The sequence below is a fragment of the Podarcis gaigeae genome (assembly GCF_964106915.1).
Source record: "Podarcis gaigeae genome assembly, chromosome: 16".
NCBI lineage: Eukaryota > Metazoa > Chordata > Lepidosauria > Squamata > Lacertidae > Podarcis > Podarcis gaigeae.
In genome coordinates this window covers 8,288,493-8,307,889 of record NC_139693.1, presented here as the reverse complement: position 1 = coordinate 8,307,889, position 19,397 = coordinate 8,288,493, and positions in this window count along the sequence as shown.

Sequence of the window (19,397 nt, the reverse complement as noted above, 5' to 3'; positions counted from 1 at the left end):
AGACCTAACCCCTACTCATCAGCTGATGAGCAGAGAGTTCAATCCTGCCGGGTGGTGCATTTCCTGTGGGGAAAATCTGGCAGGAAGGTGCGGCCATCAACCTATCAGTTACCTGACATTATCAAGGCCACAGATGATGGTTACTTGATAAATCACCTTCATGGTGATTGGAGTGATAATATTGTTTACCTTGATCTGTAGGCGGACCTCCTTAATTTTGCACAGCTATCCTTTGAAATCCACACTTCTCCAGATTTCTGGAGTGCAGCCAAGTCTTGTCTACAAAATAATGCATCTGCTGGGGGTAAATTATGCCCCCAAAATGCAAATGTTCAGGAACATGACATACAAAAATGCATTATATTGTGGGCAGCGCTGGATTTAGGTTTGATGAGACCCTAAGCTACTGAAGCCAATGGAGCCCTTTTTATGTCCAACTGTCCTTTATCAACAACAAATTGTCGCTGTTTTTTGTGTTGACTATATGCTATATGGTAATTTATGGACCTAATAGGTATCTAAAGCCATTTGCACATAACAAAATAGGAGCCTACGTAACACAGCATCTTAAAAAGCAGAGACATCACCTTGCCAACAAAGGTCCATATAGTTAAAGCTATGCTTTTCCCAGTAGTGGTGTATGGAAGTGAGAGCTGGACCATAAAGAAGGCTGATTGCCGAAGAATTGATGCTTTTGAATTCTGGTGCTGGAGCAGACTCTTGAGAGTCCCATGGACTGCAAGAAGATCAAACCGATCTATTCTGAAGGAAATCAGCCCTGAGTGCTCACTGGAAGGACAGATCCTGAAGCTGAGGCTCCAATACTTTGGCCACCTCATGAGAAGAGAAGACTCCCTGGAAAAGACCCTGATGTTGGGAAAGATGGAGGGCAGAAGGAGAAGGGGACGACAGAGGACGAGATGGTTGGACAGTGCTCTCGAAGCTACCAGCATGAGTTTGACCAAACTGCGGGAGGGAGTGGAAGACAGGAGTGCCTGGCGTGCTCTGGTCCAGGGGGTCACAAAGAGTTGGACACGACTAAACGACTAAACAACAACAACACAACACAAAACACTGTTGTTGTATGTAGGTGTTTTTTTTATCTTATATTTTAGAAATGTAAATCCAGGTTTTTTTTCCTTTAATTTTTTTTTTGCCCCCCCCCCCCTCCAAGAGAGTGGGGCATTAAGCTATAGCTTGTTTAGCTTATACATAAATCTGGCACTGATTGTGGGGAACAGCCTTGCCTTTCAATCAGCTCCCCCCACTTTCGGCAGTTTTCCTAGACTTAAAACGATATGTGTTTTATGTACATGTTTGCTATTTTACATATTGGGAGGGCCAGTGCCCCACAGTGTTTGGCTGTCTCGATGTGACATTGCAATTAAAGAAATCTTTGTAGAGTCTTCATTGTCTGAATTGATCGATCAATTAAAGCATCGTCACAGAGCAGGAATATTGCAATAGTGCTGAAGCAAGAAGGATTTCCCTTCATTTTTAAAGGTGATTAAGTATGCATCGCTGAAGGCCTTATCTTTAATAGAAGAGGCATTTCCTGCTGTGTGTGAGAAAGAAAGAGGAATGCTAAGTTAATTCTGAGGTCAGAGAAGAATTTGAGGTTTTGCTTTTAAATCAAGGTACGCATATCTAAGAACCTTGCAATGTTAAGAATTTGGTGCCTGACTTCACATGTTTTCCTTTTCCCTTCCCATCGCCTTTTCCTTTTATGTTGTGGGGTTTTTTAACAGGCAAGCCTCAGAGCACGGACTCTGTTCTTTTTATTGATATGTAAGCTGTTCTGGGAGCTTCTCTGGCCAAAGAGCAGGAATGCTCTGAATAATAAAAAAAGTAAATAGACAGATTACAGTCTGTACCGTTTTAGGAGAGATGTTCCTCTTGGATTACTGAATGATGCTTGGTATCTGGGAGTTTATGGGATGTGAGGCATAGCTTTTCATACATGAGAAAACCATTGAAGTAATGACCAAATGGTTCGGGGCAGCAGAAAGGCTCCACAAGATGAGTATAAATTTAGACGCCAGCACTGAGGGTATGAATGAAACCATAGAGATTTTATTTTCCTCTGGTGAAAAGTGCAAAATAAAAATAAAAATGGCAGGGACATTTCAGAACACAAATACACTGGTACCTCAGGTTAAGTACTTAATTCATTCCGGAGGTCCGTTCTTAACCTGAAACTGTTCTTAACCTGAAGCACCACTTTAGCTAATGGGGCCTCCTGCTGCCGCCCCTGCACGATTTCTGTTCTCATCCTGAAGCAAAGTTCTTAACCTGAAGCACTATTTCTGGGTGAGCGGAGTGTGTAACCTGAAGCGTATGTAACCTGAAGCATATGTAACCTGAGGTACCACTGTAAAAGATGGAATGAAAAAAGTAACCCAGGTACAAATAGAATTAGAATCAATTTTACTTTTATTGACCTATACAAAATCTCTGTACATTTAAGAGAGCTTATGTGCTTTAAGCTATGTGAAACCAGATGTTCCCTACTGGAGCTACAACTTCCATCATCTCTGCCTGTTGGCTATGCTGCCTGAGTCTGATAGGAGCTGGAGCCTGAGGACATTGCTGAACTACACCTCCCATAATCCCCGTCCATTGGGCATGCTCATTCAGGCTGACGCAAATTCGGAGTTCAAGAACATTGTGGAACTACAACTTCCATTGTCCCGACTGGGAACAGTTATGGACCACAGGTATGAAATTTACGGCATGTAATGCCCTAAGAGAGAATTTAATGAAAATGATTTACAGGTGGTACATGACACCGGTCAAGCTTGCAAAAAATTATAATTTACCTGACAATAAATGTTGGAAATGTAATGAGACTGAAGGTACATTCTTCCACCTTTGGTGGACATGCCCAAGGATTAAGACATTCTAGGAGATGATTTATAATGAAATGAAAAAGGTATTTAAATATACCTTCCTGAAGAAACCAGAGGCCTTTCTCCTGGGTATGGTCAGTCAACTGGTGCCAAAGAAGGACAGAACTTTTTTTTATGTATGCAACAACAGCAGCAAGAATACTCATCGCGAAGTATTGGAAGACACAAGATTTACCCACCCGGGAAGAATGGCAGATGAAGTTGATGGACTATATGGAACTGGCAGAAATGACTGGCAGAATCCGAGACCAGGGAGAAGAGTCGGTGGAAGAAGACTGGAAAAAGTTTAAAGACTATTTACAGAAATACTGTAAAATCAATGAATGTTAGAAAAATGTTGGAATGAAGTTATATGGCTTTAGTAGAAATGTTATAAGGAACTAAGTACAAATAGATTATTAGTGTATTAAAGGGGGGAAATAAGGTTAGAATATGTTAAGATAATTACAGGACAGAAAACAAAGGAAGATGGAAAGGAATTGCTGAAACAATTAACTGAAGTGGAATACAAAAAGGGAGGTGTGAGGAGGTCGTTGGAACAAGTGAATGAAAGATAAGATATTGAAATTATTTGATGTGTCTTAAATTGTTTTTGTTTTGTTAGTTTAATGTCTTAGTGTTATGTAGTGTCTTTGTTTTTGTATTGTACTGTATTGTTTTGTTAATTTTTTTTTCTTTTATCTTTTGTAGTGTTTAAACTGTTAATAAATATTATTATTTTTAAAAAATACAACTTCCATTGTCATTGAGCATTGACCATACTGACAGCAAGGGCTGATGGGAGTCAGAGTTCCTGCAACAATCAGAGGGCACCAGGCTGGGGAAGACAACTCTGGATGACGACGTTGGATTCATGGAAAGAGATATGGTAGAGGGTTAATGTGTTGTAGTGATTAAAGTGTGTGGTATAATAATAATAATAATTATTATTATTATTATTATTATTATTATTATTATTATTATTATTATTATTTATACCCTGTCCATCTGACTGGGTCTCCCCAGCCACCCTGGGTGGCTTCCAACAAAGTATTAAAATACAGTGGTCTGTTAAACATTAAACGCTTCTCTAAACAGGGCTGCCTTCAGATGTCTTCTAAAAGTCTGGTAGTTGTTGTTCTCTTTGACATCTGGTGGGAGGGCGTTCCACAGGGCGGGTGCTACCACTGAGTAGGCCCTGTGCCTGGTTCCCTGTAACTTGGCTTCTCGCAGTGAGGGAACCGCCAGAAGGCCCTCGGCGCTGGACCTCAGTGTCCGGGCAGAACGTTGGGGGTGGAGATGCTCCTTCAGGTATACTGGACCGAGGCCATTTAGGGCTTTAAAGGTCAGCACCAACACTTTGAATTGTGCTCAGAAACGTACTGGGAGCCAATGTAGGTCTTTCAAGACTGGTGTTATGTGGTCTCGGCGGCCGCTCCCAGTGACCAGTCTAGCTGCCGCATTCTGGATTAGTTGTAGTTTACAGGTCACTGTCAAAGGTAGCCCCACATAGAGCACATTGCAGTTGTCCAAGCGGGAGATAACTAGAGCATGCACCACTCTGGCAAGACAGTCTGCGGGCAGGTAGGGTCTCAGCCTGCGTACCAGATGGAGCTGGTAAACAGCTGCCCTGGACACAGAATTGACCTGCGCCTCCACGGACAGCTGTGAATCCAAAATGACTCCCAGGCTGTGCACCTGGTCCTTCAGGGGCACAGTTACCCCATTCAGGACCAGGGAGTCCTCCACACCTGCTTGCCCCCTGTCTCCCAATAACAGCACTTCTGTCTAGTCAGGATTCAACCTCAATCTGTTAGCCGCCATCCATCCTCCAACCGCCTCCAGACACTCACACAGGACCTTCACCTTCACTCACTCTCAGCCTAACCTACCTCACAGGGTTGTTGTGAGAATAAAATTGGGAGAAGGAGGACGCATGCCACCTTGACCTCCTTGGTCAAGCACATGGCTTCCTTCAAAGAATCCTGGGAACTGTAGTGTGTTTTTTAAAGGGGGGTGTCAGGGAACTGACATCGGAGCCAGAGGTGGAGGCAAGGCTCCCAAGCGATGCCGGAGAAGGGCCCAGCAGGGAGAGAGGGAGCTCATCGGCTGGGGAAGGAAATCAGCGTAACATCAGGGATAAAGGGGGGCAGATGGGGGAATCGACGAGGGGGCTCCAGGACTCCTTGCCGGAGCCCGCGGGGAGAGCACGGGTCCTCCGCTACCCACACCCACCCTGCACAGAAGACTTCCGCGCAGGGAAAGTAGGCATAGACTTGGCGTCAAAGAGCTTCTTTGCTGGAAGAAGTTCAAGAAACACCCACTGACGGATTCTGCTAGCGACTGAACAGCCACGAAGTGAAGGGCTGTCCAGCCAGAAAAGGTTTAACCAGGCCACCTAGCCAGGAGTGGCGGCAACTTACGCACGAGCAACCCCATATAACCATTACAGGGGGCGATGGGGGATTTAGTTCTGTTGGGTGTAAACTACAGTTCCCAAGACCAGGATCTGGGAGACCAGGGTTCAAATCCCTCCCACTCGGCCATGGAGCTGACTGGGTGACCTTGGGACAGTCTCTCACTCTCAGCCTGGCCTATCTCACAGAGTTGTTTGGGGGGGGGGGGAGTCAATGGCAAGGAGGAAAAGTCAGAACTTAAATGCAACAAATGAAAGGTTAAATAATTCTTTTTTTAAAAAATAAATCTTTATTAATTTAGAATACAATCATACAACAAAGGTAAGTATAACAAGATTAAGCACAAAAAGGAAAAGGAGAGAAAAAGAAAAAAAGGGGGGGAAGGATTAATCACATCAAAAAAGTCGAAAAGGGGTTTAAAAGAAACAAGAAAAGAGAAAAATAACAATAAAAAGAACCAAATGTTTATACAACATCATGTCTTAGCCAATAAAGTTTTCTGGGGGGAAAACTTCCAATCTTTCTCGTTATACTTTTTCTATTGTCTTGTTTTTATCACAGTTTGTGTTATATCTTTTTCCATACATTCCTCTTGGATGTTTATTCCATTTATTTATTAAATAATTCATGTCTTGTGTTTTCAAGGGAATCAAAGCACTTGCCGACCAGGCAATCAGGGCGTCCTTCCTGAGGTTCTTAATGCAGGAGTTTCCCCGATTTATCAGCTCTGAGCCTTAAATATTTATTTTTATTTATTTACTTATTTTGCTTATTTATTAGATTCATATCCCGTCCTCCATCATAAGATCCTCAGGGCGGTTCACAGAATAAAATGCAGGATCAAAACATGAAACTATCCTATTGTAAAAAAAGAAAGTGTGAGGGGGTAGTGTGGGATATTTCCGATCAAGCCACCCTCCGGGGAAGAGCTCACACCCTGGATCATTATGGGATGTGTGTGTCATCACTCCAGTTTGGCTGGCAAGGAAGGCCTTGCTGTCATGACCGCGTTGAGCTTCTGTGCTTCAGTCTGCAATTCTGACAAGGAGCTCAAGGTTGGCCAGGTGTGGCACCTGTGAGACAAGCCTCCTTTGTATAACAGGGAACCCAGTCCTTGTCTGAACCTAATCAGACTCATTGCTGTCAACAGAAGGAAAGGGGGGGAAATAATAATACAGTAATAATAATAATAATAATATCTTTATTGTCATTGCCCCCTCTCGGGGACAACGAAATTACTTGGCTGCTCCATCCACCCAGGTAGGGCACTCCACACAAAATCAAAACAACTATAAAAAACACTAATTAAAACAATACAGTATAATACAGCAAGGAAGATTAGATGACTTTCAAAGTCCAGGCTTCCCATTCAGGGCCGAGATCGCTCTGGAGAAGAAGCTGTTCTTAAGACAGGTTCTTGTCTTCATCGTCCTGTATCTCCGTCCCGACGGCAGGAGCTCGAAGAGACAGTGACCAGGATGCGATGGATTTTTTACTATGTCCAGTGCCTTCCTATGGCACCTTGTGGCATAAATCTGCTCTAAGGTGGAGAGTGGGCAGCCAACAATGCTCTCTGCTTCCTTAACAACTCTGCACAACCCCATTCTGTCCTGGGTAGTACAGCTTCTGTACCACACACATAAGCCATAAGTGAGCACGCTCTCAATGGCACAGTGATAGAAGGCAAGCAGCAGATTAAAGATCCAGTTAACAGGAGACCCTCTGCTTCTTAATGGTAGCGTTGGAGGGTTTTCGCCAGGCGAAGTGCTTTTGCACTCAGCGCCTCCCTGCCCCGCGCAGTCCATGACAGAGTGAGAGCCAGGTACCGAGATGGACTGCGAGTGAAGCCCGTTCCCCCTTTCCCTGGGAGGAATTTCCAAGAATGATTTACCCTCTGGTGTTCTTGTTTTTCTCCGCCTTCAATCCCCGTGATGTCTTGGGGGCTGCCTCCATTAAGGCAGATAGGAACCGGAAACCTGACCATCTGGATAGACTCGACTAACCAAAAATGTTTATAGCAGGTGCTGAAAAGAGTTCAGTGAAGGCGCTAGCTTGATGTCAAGAGGCAGGGGTGCTGCCACACTAAAATAACGAGTTCTTATATGTGGAATAATAATAATAATAATAATAATAATAATAATAATAATAATAATAATAATAATTTTTATTTATATCCCGCCCTCTCCAGCCAAAGCTGGGCTCAAAGCGGCTAACATCAAATGTATAACACATTAACATAAAATCAGACAATCAATTAAATACATCCTCAAATCAGATCAGGATCAGAATAAAATCCAAACAGATGGCAACCCGCAGATTTAGGGTTGGGGACCTTAAATGCTCACCCGGCCCAACTGTTTGCGCTGAACTTATATGGGCCTGTGAGAAAAATTGGGAAGCCACTTTCATGCAAGCTTACGAAAAGGAAGAGGGAGTCAGACTGAACCCCTGGCAGAAAGGCCTGGCAGAACAGCTCCGTCTTGCAGGCCCTGCGGAAAGATGTCAAGTCCCGCAGGGCCCTGGTCTCTTGTGACAGAGTGTTCCACCAGATTGGAGCCACAGCTGAAAAATCCCTGGCTCTGGTTGAGGCCAGCCTAACCTCTCTGTGGCCTGGGACCTTCAGGATGTTTTTGTTTGAAGACCGTAAGTTCCTCTGTGGGACATACCAGGAGAGGCGGTCCCGTAGGTAAGAGGGTCCTAGGCTGTATAGGGCTTTAAAGGTTAAAACCAGCACCTTAAACCTGATCCTGTACCCCACCGGGAGCCAGTGCAGCTGGTATAGCACTGGGTGAATGTGATCTCGCAGCGAAGACCCCATAAGGAGTCTCGCCGCGGCTAGACTCGTGTTTCAGAGTCCAGAAGGTCTGAGATTCGGCAGGAATCCTTGCTTTCGACTTTCTTGGATACTTCTGGATGCATTTAAATTGCGTAGGTTAGATAAGTCACGTGATTTTGTAACACAGAACAGCAAGACAAATAATGTCGTTTTGGGTGGAAGACGAACTGCGGCAGAACAGAAGCAAGGCTGTGTGCTGAAAATGCAGGGCAGAATGGAGAAGGATGCCTTCTCATACCCTTAGCTATAATCACTGCCAATCAGTTCAGTCTTCCCAGGGATTTTTTTAAACTAGCCCAGTGAACTTCATTATAACAAACTGTTTCATTCCTATGTAGCCCTAAAGAGTGTCAAGATGAGCTGGAGGGCAGTATCGAGCAGTGGTTAGAGTGCATATGAGGGAAGAGCTTTATCACTTGCAAGGCTCCCTGGATGGCCTCGGGTAGGTTCCAGATCTCAGCCAAATTATCACAGCGCAGATAAATAAGATTAGAATAATAAAGCACTTTGCATGCCGAATGATGACAGCCGGTGATAAACAGCCTTTGGTTTGAGCCTCAGAAAATTGGATCCTTTGCATTCCATCTTTGAAACTATTCAAGGCATGAAATATTTCTGGCGTCACCTTGGCATGTCTCCATCTGGAGGCTTCCCAGATTCCTGGCCTCTCAAGCACCCACATCCTGTGGCGGAGAGTTCCACAGTGTAATTGTCACGTTCGTCTGATTAAAAAAAAAAGCACTTCCTTTTCGTAAGTCTGGAATGTGGTACCATTAACCCTCTCATCATTAGTAGCAGACAACAGATGACATCACCTTGATGGGAATGGAAAGGTGGGTTTTTAATTAGCAGGAAATGAGCTGATGAAAACAAAGAAAGAAAATAAGCGAGAAAGGGAAACAGCATGTAGACATCGGGTGTAGTAACACCACGTGGCCTCAGCCTAGATGATGATAATACTAGCAGCATCACAGAGCATCTGTGAGTGAATGAATGAATGAATGAATGAATGAATGAAGCCCTTCTGAACATTCCATCCTCAACGTTCTGTAAATGTCCCCTTGGAAACAGCATCCCCTCGTTTTGATCAGAGCAGCTGGTGAAGGAGGAAACATTTTGCCACATTATTATTGTTGTTGTTGTTATTATTATTATTTTAAAAAACAACAACACTGATTTGTTAATAATATATCTATTTACAGTGGTACTTCAGGTTACAGACGCTTCAGGTTACAGACTTCGCGAACCCAGAAATAGTACCTCGGGTTAAGAACTTTGCTTCAGGATGAGAACAGAAATTGCGCAGCAGCGGCGCAACAGCAGCAGGAGGCCCCATTAGCTAAAGTGGTGCTTCAGGTTAAGAACAGTTTCAGGTTAAGAACGGACCTCCAGAACGAATTAAGTTCTTAATCCGAGGTACCACTGTATAGCATAAGATTTATACACCGCTTGATTGTAAACAAACAAACTCAAAGCCATTTCCGGAAAAAAGAATTAAAAAACGATCAAGAAAACCAGTCAAGGATGCCAGGAAACAAGGGGTTATGTTCACATGTGGTGGGGGTGTAAATATGTACATTTTTAATTTTTATTTTTTGGCAAAGTGTGTTGAAAGATATAACAGAAATCACCGGGTTTAAGCTGACCCAAAGTCCAGAAATAGTGTTATTATCAATTTATGATGCAGGCTAGCTCACAAATGTATTGACAGCTGCACAAATTATGATAGCTAGGAAGCGGAAGGGGCAAGCAGAATATAAAATAGGAAAATGGTATAAAGAGGTGTGGGATATAACTATTAATGATAAATTAACATGTGCCATTAAGGTAAGATGGGGAATATGCAGGAGAACTGATCTTGAGGAGATATGGAGGGTGTTTGTTGAATTTGTACTGCTAAAACGGAAAGGGGTCAAACCATCGCAAGAGGTGTTGAAATTTTGGGAGGCTGGATAGTTACAACGGAATGGAGGGGTGCACATTTTTATTCTTATTCATTTATGATTATTACTTTGTCAAAATAAAATTTAAAAACAGTCAAAGACAAATATTTAAAACATTAAAACAAATAAAATCCGTGATACACTAAAAAGAGATCAAAGCACACATCAGTGCCCTATGCGTCTGAGTACAGGTAAAGGTAAAGGGACCCCTGAGCATTAGGTCCAGTCGTGGCCGACTCTGGGGTTGCGGCGCTCATCTTGCTTTATTGGCCGAGGGAGCCGGCGTACAGCTTCCGGGTCATGTAGCCAGCATGACTAAGCCGCTTCTGGCAAACCAGAGCAGCGCATGGAAACGCCGTTTACCTTCCCGCCAGAGCGGTACCTATTTATCTACTTGCACTTTGACGTGCTTTCGAACTGCTAGGTTGGCAGGAGCAGGGACCGAGCAACGGGAGCTCACCCCAGTGTGGGGATTCAAACCGCCGACCTTCTGATCAGCAAGTCCTCGGCTCTGTGCTTTAACCCACAGCACCACCCGCGTCCTATGCGTGTGAGTAGGAGATGACTAAACAAACATGTTTTTATCAGGTGCCAAAAAAAAGAGTTCAGTGAAGGTGCCCGTCTGATGTCACTAGGCAGGGAGTTCCAAAGTGTGGGTGCAGCCACACTAAAAGATTGTTTTCTTACAAATGTGGAATGGGTGTTACGCGGTCGAGTAGGCGTCAATGGAATAAGGCGATCTTGCAGGTCAGCTGGCCCCAAGTTGCTAAGGGCTTGGTATACTAATAGTAACAACTTGAACTTGGCCCAGTGGCAAATGGGGAACCAGTACAAATCTCTGAGAGCAGGATTTTTGTGCTGACAAAGCTTCACTCCTTTCAACAATTGTGCTGCAGTATTCTGAAATGTAGGGATGCAGGTGGCGCTTGGGGTAAACCACAGAGCCTAGAACTTGCCGATCAGAAGGTCGGCGGTTCGAATCCCCACAACGGGTGAACTCCCGTTGCTCGGTCCCTGCTCCTGCCAACCTAGCAGTTCGAAAGCACATCAAAGTGCAAGTAGATAAATAGGTACCACTCTGGTGGGAAGGTAAGCGGCATTTCCGTGCGCTGCTCTGGTTCGCCAGAAGCGGCTTAGCCATGCTGGCCACATGACCCAGAAGCTTTACGCCGGCTCCCTCAGCCAATAAAGCGAGATGAGCACCGCAACCCCAGAGTCGGCCACGACTGGACCTAATGCTCAGGGGTCCCTTTACCTTTACTTATTCTGAAATGTACCTTTCTATGTATCTTTTTTTGTGCTTTTCGGTTTTATACATTTCACTAATTTTAGAATCATTTTAACATTTCAAAACTTGGCTTCCTTCCCCCTCTTTCTGTGGTCCCTTTATTTTTTATTTAATATCTTCTGCATATCCAAATTAACTTAATTTGCTCATTTATTCAATATATACTCTTATAAAACTGCAGGTGATTACAATAATCCTGCCAATGTTCTTACCTGTTTACAACTTATCTGTAATATTCAATAAACCATCTCCATTCTTTTATGAAAAGATTGTTATCTTGATTTCTTATTCTTCTGATAAGTTTTGCAATTTCTGCATATTATGTTAGTTTTTGTACCCATTCCTCCTTTGCTGGAACTTCTACTTCTTTCCATTTTGGGGCAAGTAACATTCTTGGCTTTTGTTCTATGTATCATTCTCTTTATTATGGTCAATGGCCAATATTCAAAAAGACGTGTTGTTCAAATATATAAAATAGTACTAATCAAAACAGAGAATCATCACAATGATAATTACTAATAATTGCGTCAGACTAAAAGACTCCAGGCACAAGTAACAAAATGGAAAGTTTACTAAAACCACTCCCTGGTGAGATTTACATTCAGCGACACAAAAATAGCTACCCTGGAAGAGATGGAAGTGTTCTGATCTGAAAGGAGCAGCAAAATATTATAGATACTGGAATTTCTGTGAAAAGTGTTCAGTATATACAGATGTGTGTGCCTGTGTGTGGGAGAGGGTGAAGTGAACCCTAACCCTAAAATACAAAAGAGTAGTGTTTTAGGGGAAATCACTTTGCGAAATGCGTATATTAGACACAACCTGCATGCAAGCATGTATATATTGCGAGAAATTTGACTGAAATGCGGTAGAATTTTCATGCAGACTTTTAATCAAAAATAAATAAATCCACAAACTTCGCTACAATGGATAAAATTACTCGCGACCTGAGATTTTGACAAGAGCTAGGACCACCCAGACACTTTTTATATGATTTGGCATTCCTTTATCACATGTCACCATGTTTTAGACCAGGGGTGTCCAACGTCCAAGAAGATCATGTGATTGACCCGGATCAACCAGGGACAGTCCATGATAGACCAGTTGCACAGGCCTGTTTTAGACAATCCTCACCATAGGCCTGGCAGATCTTGAACTAGACTTGGTAACCAGAAAAGGCTAATATTCTTTATGTGAAAGCAAAAATAATGACACTTTTCTTCTCATGACTAAAGGTAAAGGGAGCCCTGACCATTAGGTCCAGTCGTGGATGAGACTGGAGTTGCGGCGCTCATCTCGCTTTACTGGCCGAAGGAGCCGGCGTACAGCTTCTGGGTCATGTGGCCAGCAATACAATAATCTATTAAACATTAAAAACTTCCCTAAACAGGGCTGCCTTCAGATGTTTTCTAAAAGTCTGGTAGTTGTTCTCTTTGACATCTGGTGGGAGGGCGTTCCACAGGGCAGGCGCCACCACCGAGAAGTCCCTCTGCCTGGTTCCCTGTAACTTGGCTTCTCGCAGCGCGGGAACCACCAGAAGGCCCTCGGAGCTGGACCTCAGTGTCCAGGCAGAACGATGGGGGGTGGAGATGCTCCCTTAAGAGGGCATGGCAGTGAAGATGCTGCCCCAAACTCCTTGGAATGTGCAACGATACGCAAAGATTCATCACCACCGCAATATTTTATCCTCTGTCCCTTTCCTGTGACATGGTGAGAATCTTCGGTAAACATTCCTGGAATGTTTCCATCCCCTCCTCAACAATGATGGAGCGGGATGCCTTGATGATAAAGGAAGAAACTAGTTGCAGGGATTAGGGAACGGTTGGCTCAGCCATAGAATAAGTCACTGCCTTCATGCGAGGAATTCCAGAGTTCCTTCGTCCTAGTTTCTGGTCACATATCTGAGCGACTACATCATTTCTTAGAAGCAGACAACCGATCCAGCTTTTCATTGCATAAGGATGACACAAAGGTTGCTAAGACAAGGACGGGGAACCTTTTTCAACCTGAGGGGATCATTCCCTGCTTCTCAACTTCCTGGGGACTACTTGGGCGGGGCCAGGAGAAACAGTGGGCAGGGCAGCAATTTTGTGCAATTTATACAATGAATTGAACTGCGCCTTTGTGCAGACACTGAGGTCCAGCTCCAAGGGCCTTCTGGCAATTCCCTCACTGCGAGAAGTGAAGGCACAGGGAACCAGGAAGAAGGCCTTCTCGGTAGTGGCACCCGCCCTGTGGAACATCCTCCCATCAGATGTCAAGGAAATAAAAAACTATCTGACTTATAGAAGACTTTGGAATGCAGCCCTGTTTAAGGAATTTTTTAACGTTTGAAATTTTATCATGTTTTTATATATTTTGGTTGCCATATTTCAAATGTTGTTGAGCTTTTCATAGTTTTGCCCAAAGTTGTCGAACTTTTCTGAGCTATTTTTAACGGAATCCATCCGGACACTGTTTCCGACTCCCAGATGTCCGGGAAATTCCAGATGTAGGACATCCCTATTACAGTGGTGCCTTGGGTTACATACGCTTCAGGTTACAGACGCTTCAGGTTACAGACCCAGAAATAGTACCTCGGGTTAAGAACTTTGCTTCAGGATGAGAACAGAAATCGCCCTGTGGCAGCGGGAGGCCCCATTAGCTAAAGTGGTGCTTCAGGTTAAGAACAGTTTCAGGTTAAGAACAGACCTCCAGAACTAATTAAGTTCTTAACCCGAGGGACCACTGTATATACTTTGGAAGCCGCCCTGAGTGGCCCCAGCCAGGCAAAGCACAAGAAAAAGCAACAAAGCCAATGAACCAAAACTCAAACGACTCAGGTGGCTAACACAAAATATCTAAGCAAAGTATCACGGCACACCCTCGTTATCCTAGCTCATCAATATGCATCAGTATTGCCTTGGAATGTTTTCTTTTTTCCCTCCAGGAGTTTTCACATTGTGTGTGCGTGTGTGTTGATACAAGGAACGAAGCACCATAAAAGGATTGTTGTCTCCTCCTGAGTCCGGGCTTCCCTGTTCTGACACATAGGCTGGTGACAAACCAATTCCCTCCCACTCTTTTGCCATCCCCGATTCCGAAATAGCACAGCCTCTGGGAAGCCTGCGGGCGAGACATGGAGGCACCAGCCCTTCCCTGTTGTTTTGCCTCCAGCAGGTGGAAGTCAGAGGTAAACTGCCCCTGAACATTGAGGCTCGGCGATTATTGTGTGACTGTCGAGTACCATTTTCCAAGTGCCGATCTTCAATACATTCAAAAGCAGGGGTAGGCAACCTAAGGCTCATGGGCCGGATGCGGCCCAATCGCCTTCTTGATCTGGTCCTCGGACGGTCCAGGAATCAACGTGTTTTTACACGACTAGAATGTGTCCTTTTATTTAAAATGCATCTTTTGGTTATTTGTGGGGCCTGCCTGGTGTTTTTACACGAGTAGAATGTGTGCTTTTATTTAAAATGCCTCTTTGGGTTATTTGTGGGGCATAGGAATTTGTTCAATTTCCCCCCCCAAAATATGGTCCAGCCCCCCACATGCTCTGAGGGACGGTGGACAGGCCCACAGCTGAAAAAGGTTGCTGACCCCTGGTCAAAAGCATTCTTTCCCTTTAGACCTTGACGCTGGCTTGATAATAGGATCACAGAACTGGAGGGGGGGCCATAGGATCATCTAGTCCAACCCCTTGGTGCATATTTTGAGAACCCATTTGTTTCTGTGATTGTAGGTTGTTTTAAGCTGTTCTTAATATTGGGCTTTAATGTTGCAGCCTGCCCTAGGGCCTTAGGGAGAAAGGTAGGTAAGTAATAGCAGTAGTAGTAACAACAACAACAACCAGGTAGCTGGCCACTGTTTTAAACACTGGGTTTCATCAAGTGCCATCCAATTGGGCCAAAACAACATTTTAAGGCCATCTTTTCAAGTGGGCTGAGTGAAGGACAATTTTTATTATTTGTTTCTTATGTTTATATCCCACATTTCTCCAAGAAGCTCAAGGGGGCGTACATAGTTCTCCTTCTCCCCGTTTGAGCCCCACAACAACCCTGTGGGGTAGGCTATCTGAGAGTGAGTGGCTGGCCTGAAGTCAGCTCATGGCTGTGGGCTCAAAGACTCGCTTGCCAGTCTTGTGCGGCTGTGCCTGTGGCTTCCAGGGAGAAGATCTCGCCAGAGGTCTGCGAGATCTCGCCAGAACCCAGAAGTCACTGCTTCTTCTGGCAAAGAAGTGGGGAGAAGTGGCTGCTGCTTCCGGTGAGATTTTTGCAAGATTCCCATGAGATCTCTGTTGTCTTTGCCCATGGAGTTTGGCCACCTCATGAGAAGAGAAGACTCCCTGGAAAAGACCCTGATGTTGGGAAAGATTGAGGGCACAAGGAGAAAGGGACGACAGAGGATGAGATGGTGGGAGAGTGTTCTCGAAGCTACCAGCATGAGTTTGACCAAACTGCGGGAGGCAGTGGAAGACAGAAGTGCCTGGCGTGCTCTGGTCCATGGGGTCACAAAGCGTAGGACACGACTAAACGACTAAACAACAACAACACGAGATCTCTCTGAAATCCTCAGCCGCCTCTTATCACGGGGTGGAGGGGACCCCTGGCTACTCTGGAGAAGTGAGGAAAAACAGAAGCAGAGGCGGCTTCCAGAAAGAGCCTTGTGAGATCTCAGGTGGGGCTCTCACTGGATCTCGCCAGAACCTGGAAACGGACACTTCTCCTTGCTTCTCTGGTTGCTGGTGAGGTAAAGGGTAAAGGGACCCCTGACCATTAGGCCCAGTCATGGCCGATTCTGGGGTTGTGGCGCTCATCTCGCTTTATTGGCCGAGGGAGCCGGCGTACAGCTTCTGGGTCATGTGGCCAGCATGACTAAGCTGCTTCTGGCGAACCAGAGCAGCGCACGGAAACGCCGTTTACCTTCCCGCCAGAGTGGTACCTGTTTATCTACTTGCATTTTGAGGTGCTTTCGAACTGCTAGGTTGTCAGGAGCAGGGACCAAGCAACTGGAACTCACGCCGTTGCGGGGATTCGAACCGCCGACCTTCTGATCGGCAAGTCCTAGGCTCTGTGGTTTAACCCACAGCGCCACCCGTGTCCTTGCAGGTGAGGTGCTTGCCCTTAAGTTCCACCACCCAAGATGGCTGCCTCCGTCTGCCTCATGGATGCAATGCCCTCTCCTTGTCCCGCTCAGATGGGTCCCTTGACAACCTTTTCTCCCAACCAGGCTCCCAGCCCCCTCACCTCCTCTCATCCTGTGACACACTCCCTGCCCATCTAATTAGTCACACCCCACACCTTTGCATCGCAATGTCTATTTACCAGTTCCCATGGAGGCTGAGCAACTTGGCAACTCCATTATGAAACCGCCCCTCGGGCAGAAGAACCTCAGCAGGCGACAACGCAGCCCGGCCTCCGAAGCACGGCTGAGGCCATCTGGTTCCTTGGCTCTTGGCTGCGTATGCGAACCAACTCCCAGTGAATTGTTCGGGGATCTTGAACTCGGGTCCTGCTTCCAAATTTCCCACAGGTGTCTAGATGGCCACAGTGAGAACAGAAAGCTGGACCAGATGGGTCATTGGCCTGATCCATTGGGCTCTTCGTATGTTCTCAAACATTCTCTCAAAGCGCACAGGCTTTACACCTCTTTAAGTCCAATTTAATATGTGTTCCCTGATAGGTTGGGACATTTATACCACTTGCTGGAAACCTCAGGAGGAAAAAGTTACTCTGGTGCTCAGCTTGAGAGTTTCCTGTTGAGACAGCTGGTTGGCCCAACAGGCTCTTCTTAAGTGTTTTCAGACAGAATAAGAATAAGAATAATTTATTATTTATACCCTGCCCATCTGGCTGGGTTTCCCCAGCCACTCTGGGCGGCTTCCAGCAGAATATTAAAATACAATGATTCATCAAATATTAAAAGCTTCCCTAAACAGGATTGCCTTCAAATGTCTTCTAAAAGTCCGATAGTTGTTTATTTCTTTGACATCTGATGGCAGGGCATTGCACAGGGCGGGCGCCACTGCCAAGAAGGCCCTCTGCCTGGTTCCCTGTAACTTGGCAGGGAGGGAACTGCCAGAAGGCCCTCAGCACTGGATCTCAGTGTCCAGGACAAATGATGGGGGTGGAGACGCTCCTTCAGGTATACTGGGCCAAGGCACCATACACGTGCACCATACATTAAAAGTACTCTTATAGCACATTAAGAGTCATGGAGAATCTTGGGAACTGTAGTTTCTGAAGGCTGCTGAGCTTGCAGAACGACCATTCCCAGCACCTTCAACAAACTACAGTTCCCAAGATTCCACCATGACTCTTGAAGTGGTATAAAAGTGTTTTAAATTGATGGGAAAGATGTGGCCTGAAAGGCAGAGCTGTGCCAGAATTGTTCCCCCAGTTTCATCACTTATTATTGTTGTTGTCACTATTATCACTATTATTATTATTATTACCCTGCCTTTCTCGCAGAACCAGGACTCAAGGCAGCTTACACAAATTAAAAACAACACAGGCAAAGCAGAAAAGGCTAAAAGCATATAAAAGATCATAATGAAAGAGCAATTAAACTCTCATAAAATTACAGCAATATAAAAAAAACAAATCTTATTAAACGCAGGCAGTATAAACAGCACAGTGCCGTTAAAAGCTCTTTCCTTTAAAAACAGTTAGTTCCCAAAGGTCTGCTGGAATAAGACAGTCTTCACCTGCCAGTAGAAAGCAAGCAAGGAGGCAGCCAGTCTAGCTTCTCAAGGAAAGGAGTTCCGCAGCTTGGAGGCAGCCACCGAGAAGGCCCTGTCATGCATCCCCAGCAAGCAGGGCTGTGAGGGCAGTGGGACTAAGAGAGGGGCCTCCTCCGAAGGTCTTTCAGATGGGCCTAAGCTGTATAGGGCTTAGAAGTCATAACCAGCGCTTTGAATCATGCCCGGAAACAGACCAGAAGCCAAGGGAGCTGTTGTATCAAGGGAGCTACTCATTCCCTATAACTGACTTAATTTCGTAGAAATCATTTGGGAATAGGGTCACCATATTTCAAAATGTAAACATCCAGACAGAAAGGGCAACCCTATATTGGAAGTAATTTTACAATACAGTGGTACCTCGGGTTACAGACGCTTCAGGTTACAGACGCTTCAGGTTACAGACTCTGCTAAGCCAGAAATAGTACCTCGGGTTAAGAATTTTGCTTCAGGGTGAGAACAAAAATCGTGCGGCGGCAGTGGGAGGCCCCATTAGCTAAAGTGGTACCTCAGGTTAAGAACAGTTTCAGATTAAGAACGGACCTCCAGAACAAATTAAGTTCTTAACCTGAGGTACCACTGTACCGTAAAAACATGAAAAATGATTGCATCATGATATGGTGTGTTTATGTTTTTAAACTCTGAGTTGCTTGGATATATTCCTGTGTTTGTAGTTACTGTTGTGTTACCCGTTTGCATGATTTTAACGATCTTGGCTGCGCTAATTTTCAAGGTGGTTGGATGTTGTTCCTCATTTCTGAGGAGCTGTGACAAGAGGTGGAAACCAAGATAGAGTGTTTTTTTTTTTGTGTGTGTGTGTGTGTGTGTGTGGAGAGAGAGAGAGAGAGAGAGAGAGAGAGAGAGAGAGAGAGAGAGAGCGCCAGCCTATGTCTGTAGTGGGGCTTCCTGACTTTATTTGATTCATTGTATTTGATTTAATGTATTCCTGAGCCGCTCAAATCTCAAAGCAGCTTACAAGCAATGCATAGCAGTAAAATAACAAAATGTAACAGGACATCTTTGGTGGCATCAGGAAAAGCTTTGTGGGGGGAGGAGAGAGAGGAAATCTCTGTTTCCAAGACTCAGCTCCCATCTGGAATATGAGACCTGGAATACTGGAGTTTTTTAAGCAGTGGTTGGATTTAGTTGAGATTCCTGAATCGCAGGGGGTTGGACTAGATGATCCTCAGGGTCCCTTCCAACTCGACGATTCTATGATTCTATGTATGGTAATTATCCACTCTCACAGCATCCCTGCGAGGGAGGTCATTAACAGGCTGGCTGAGCATGAGGGAAAGTGACTTCCT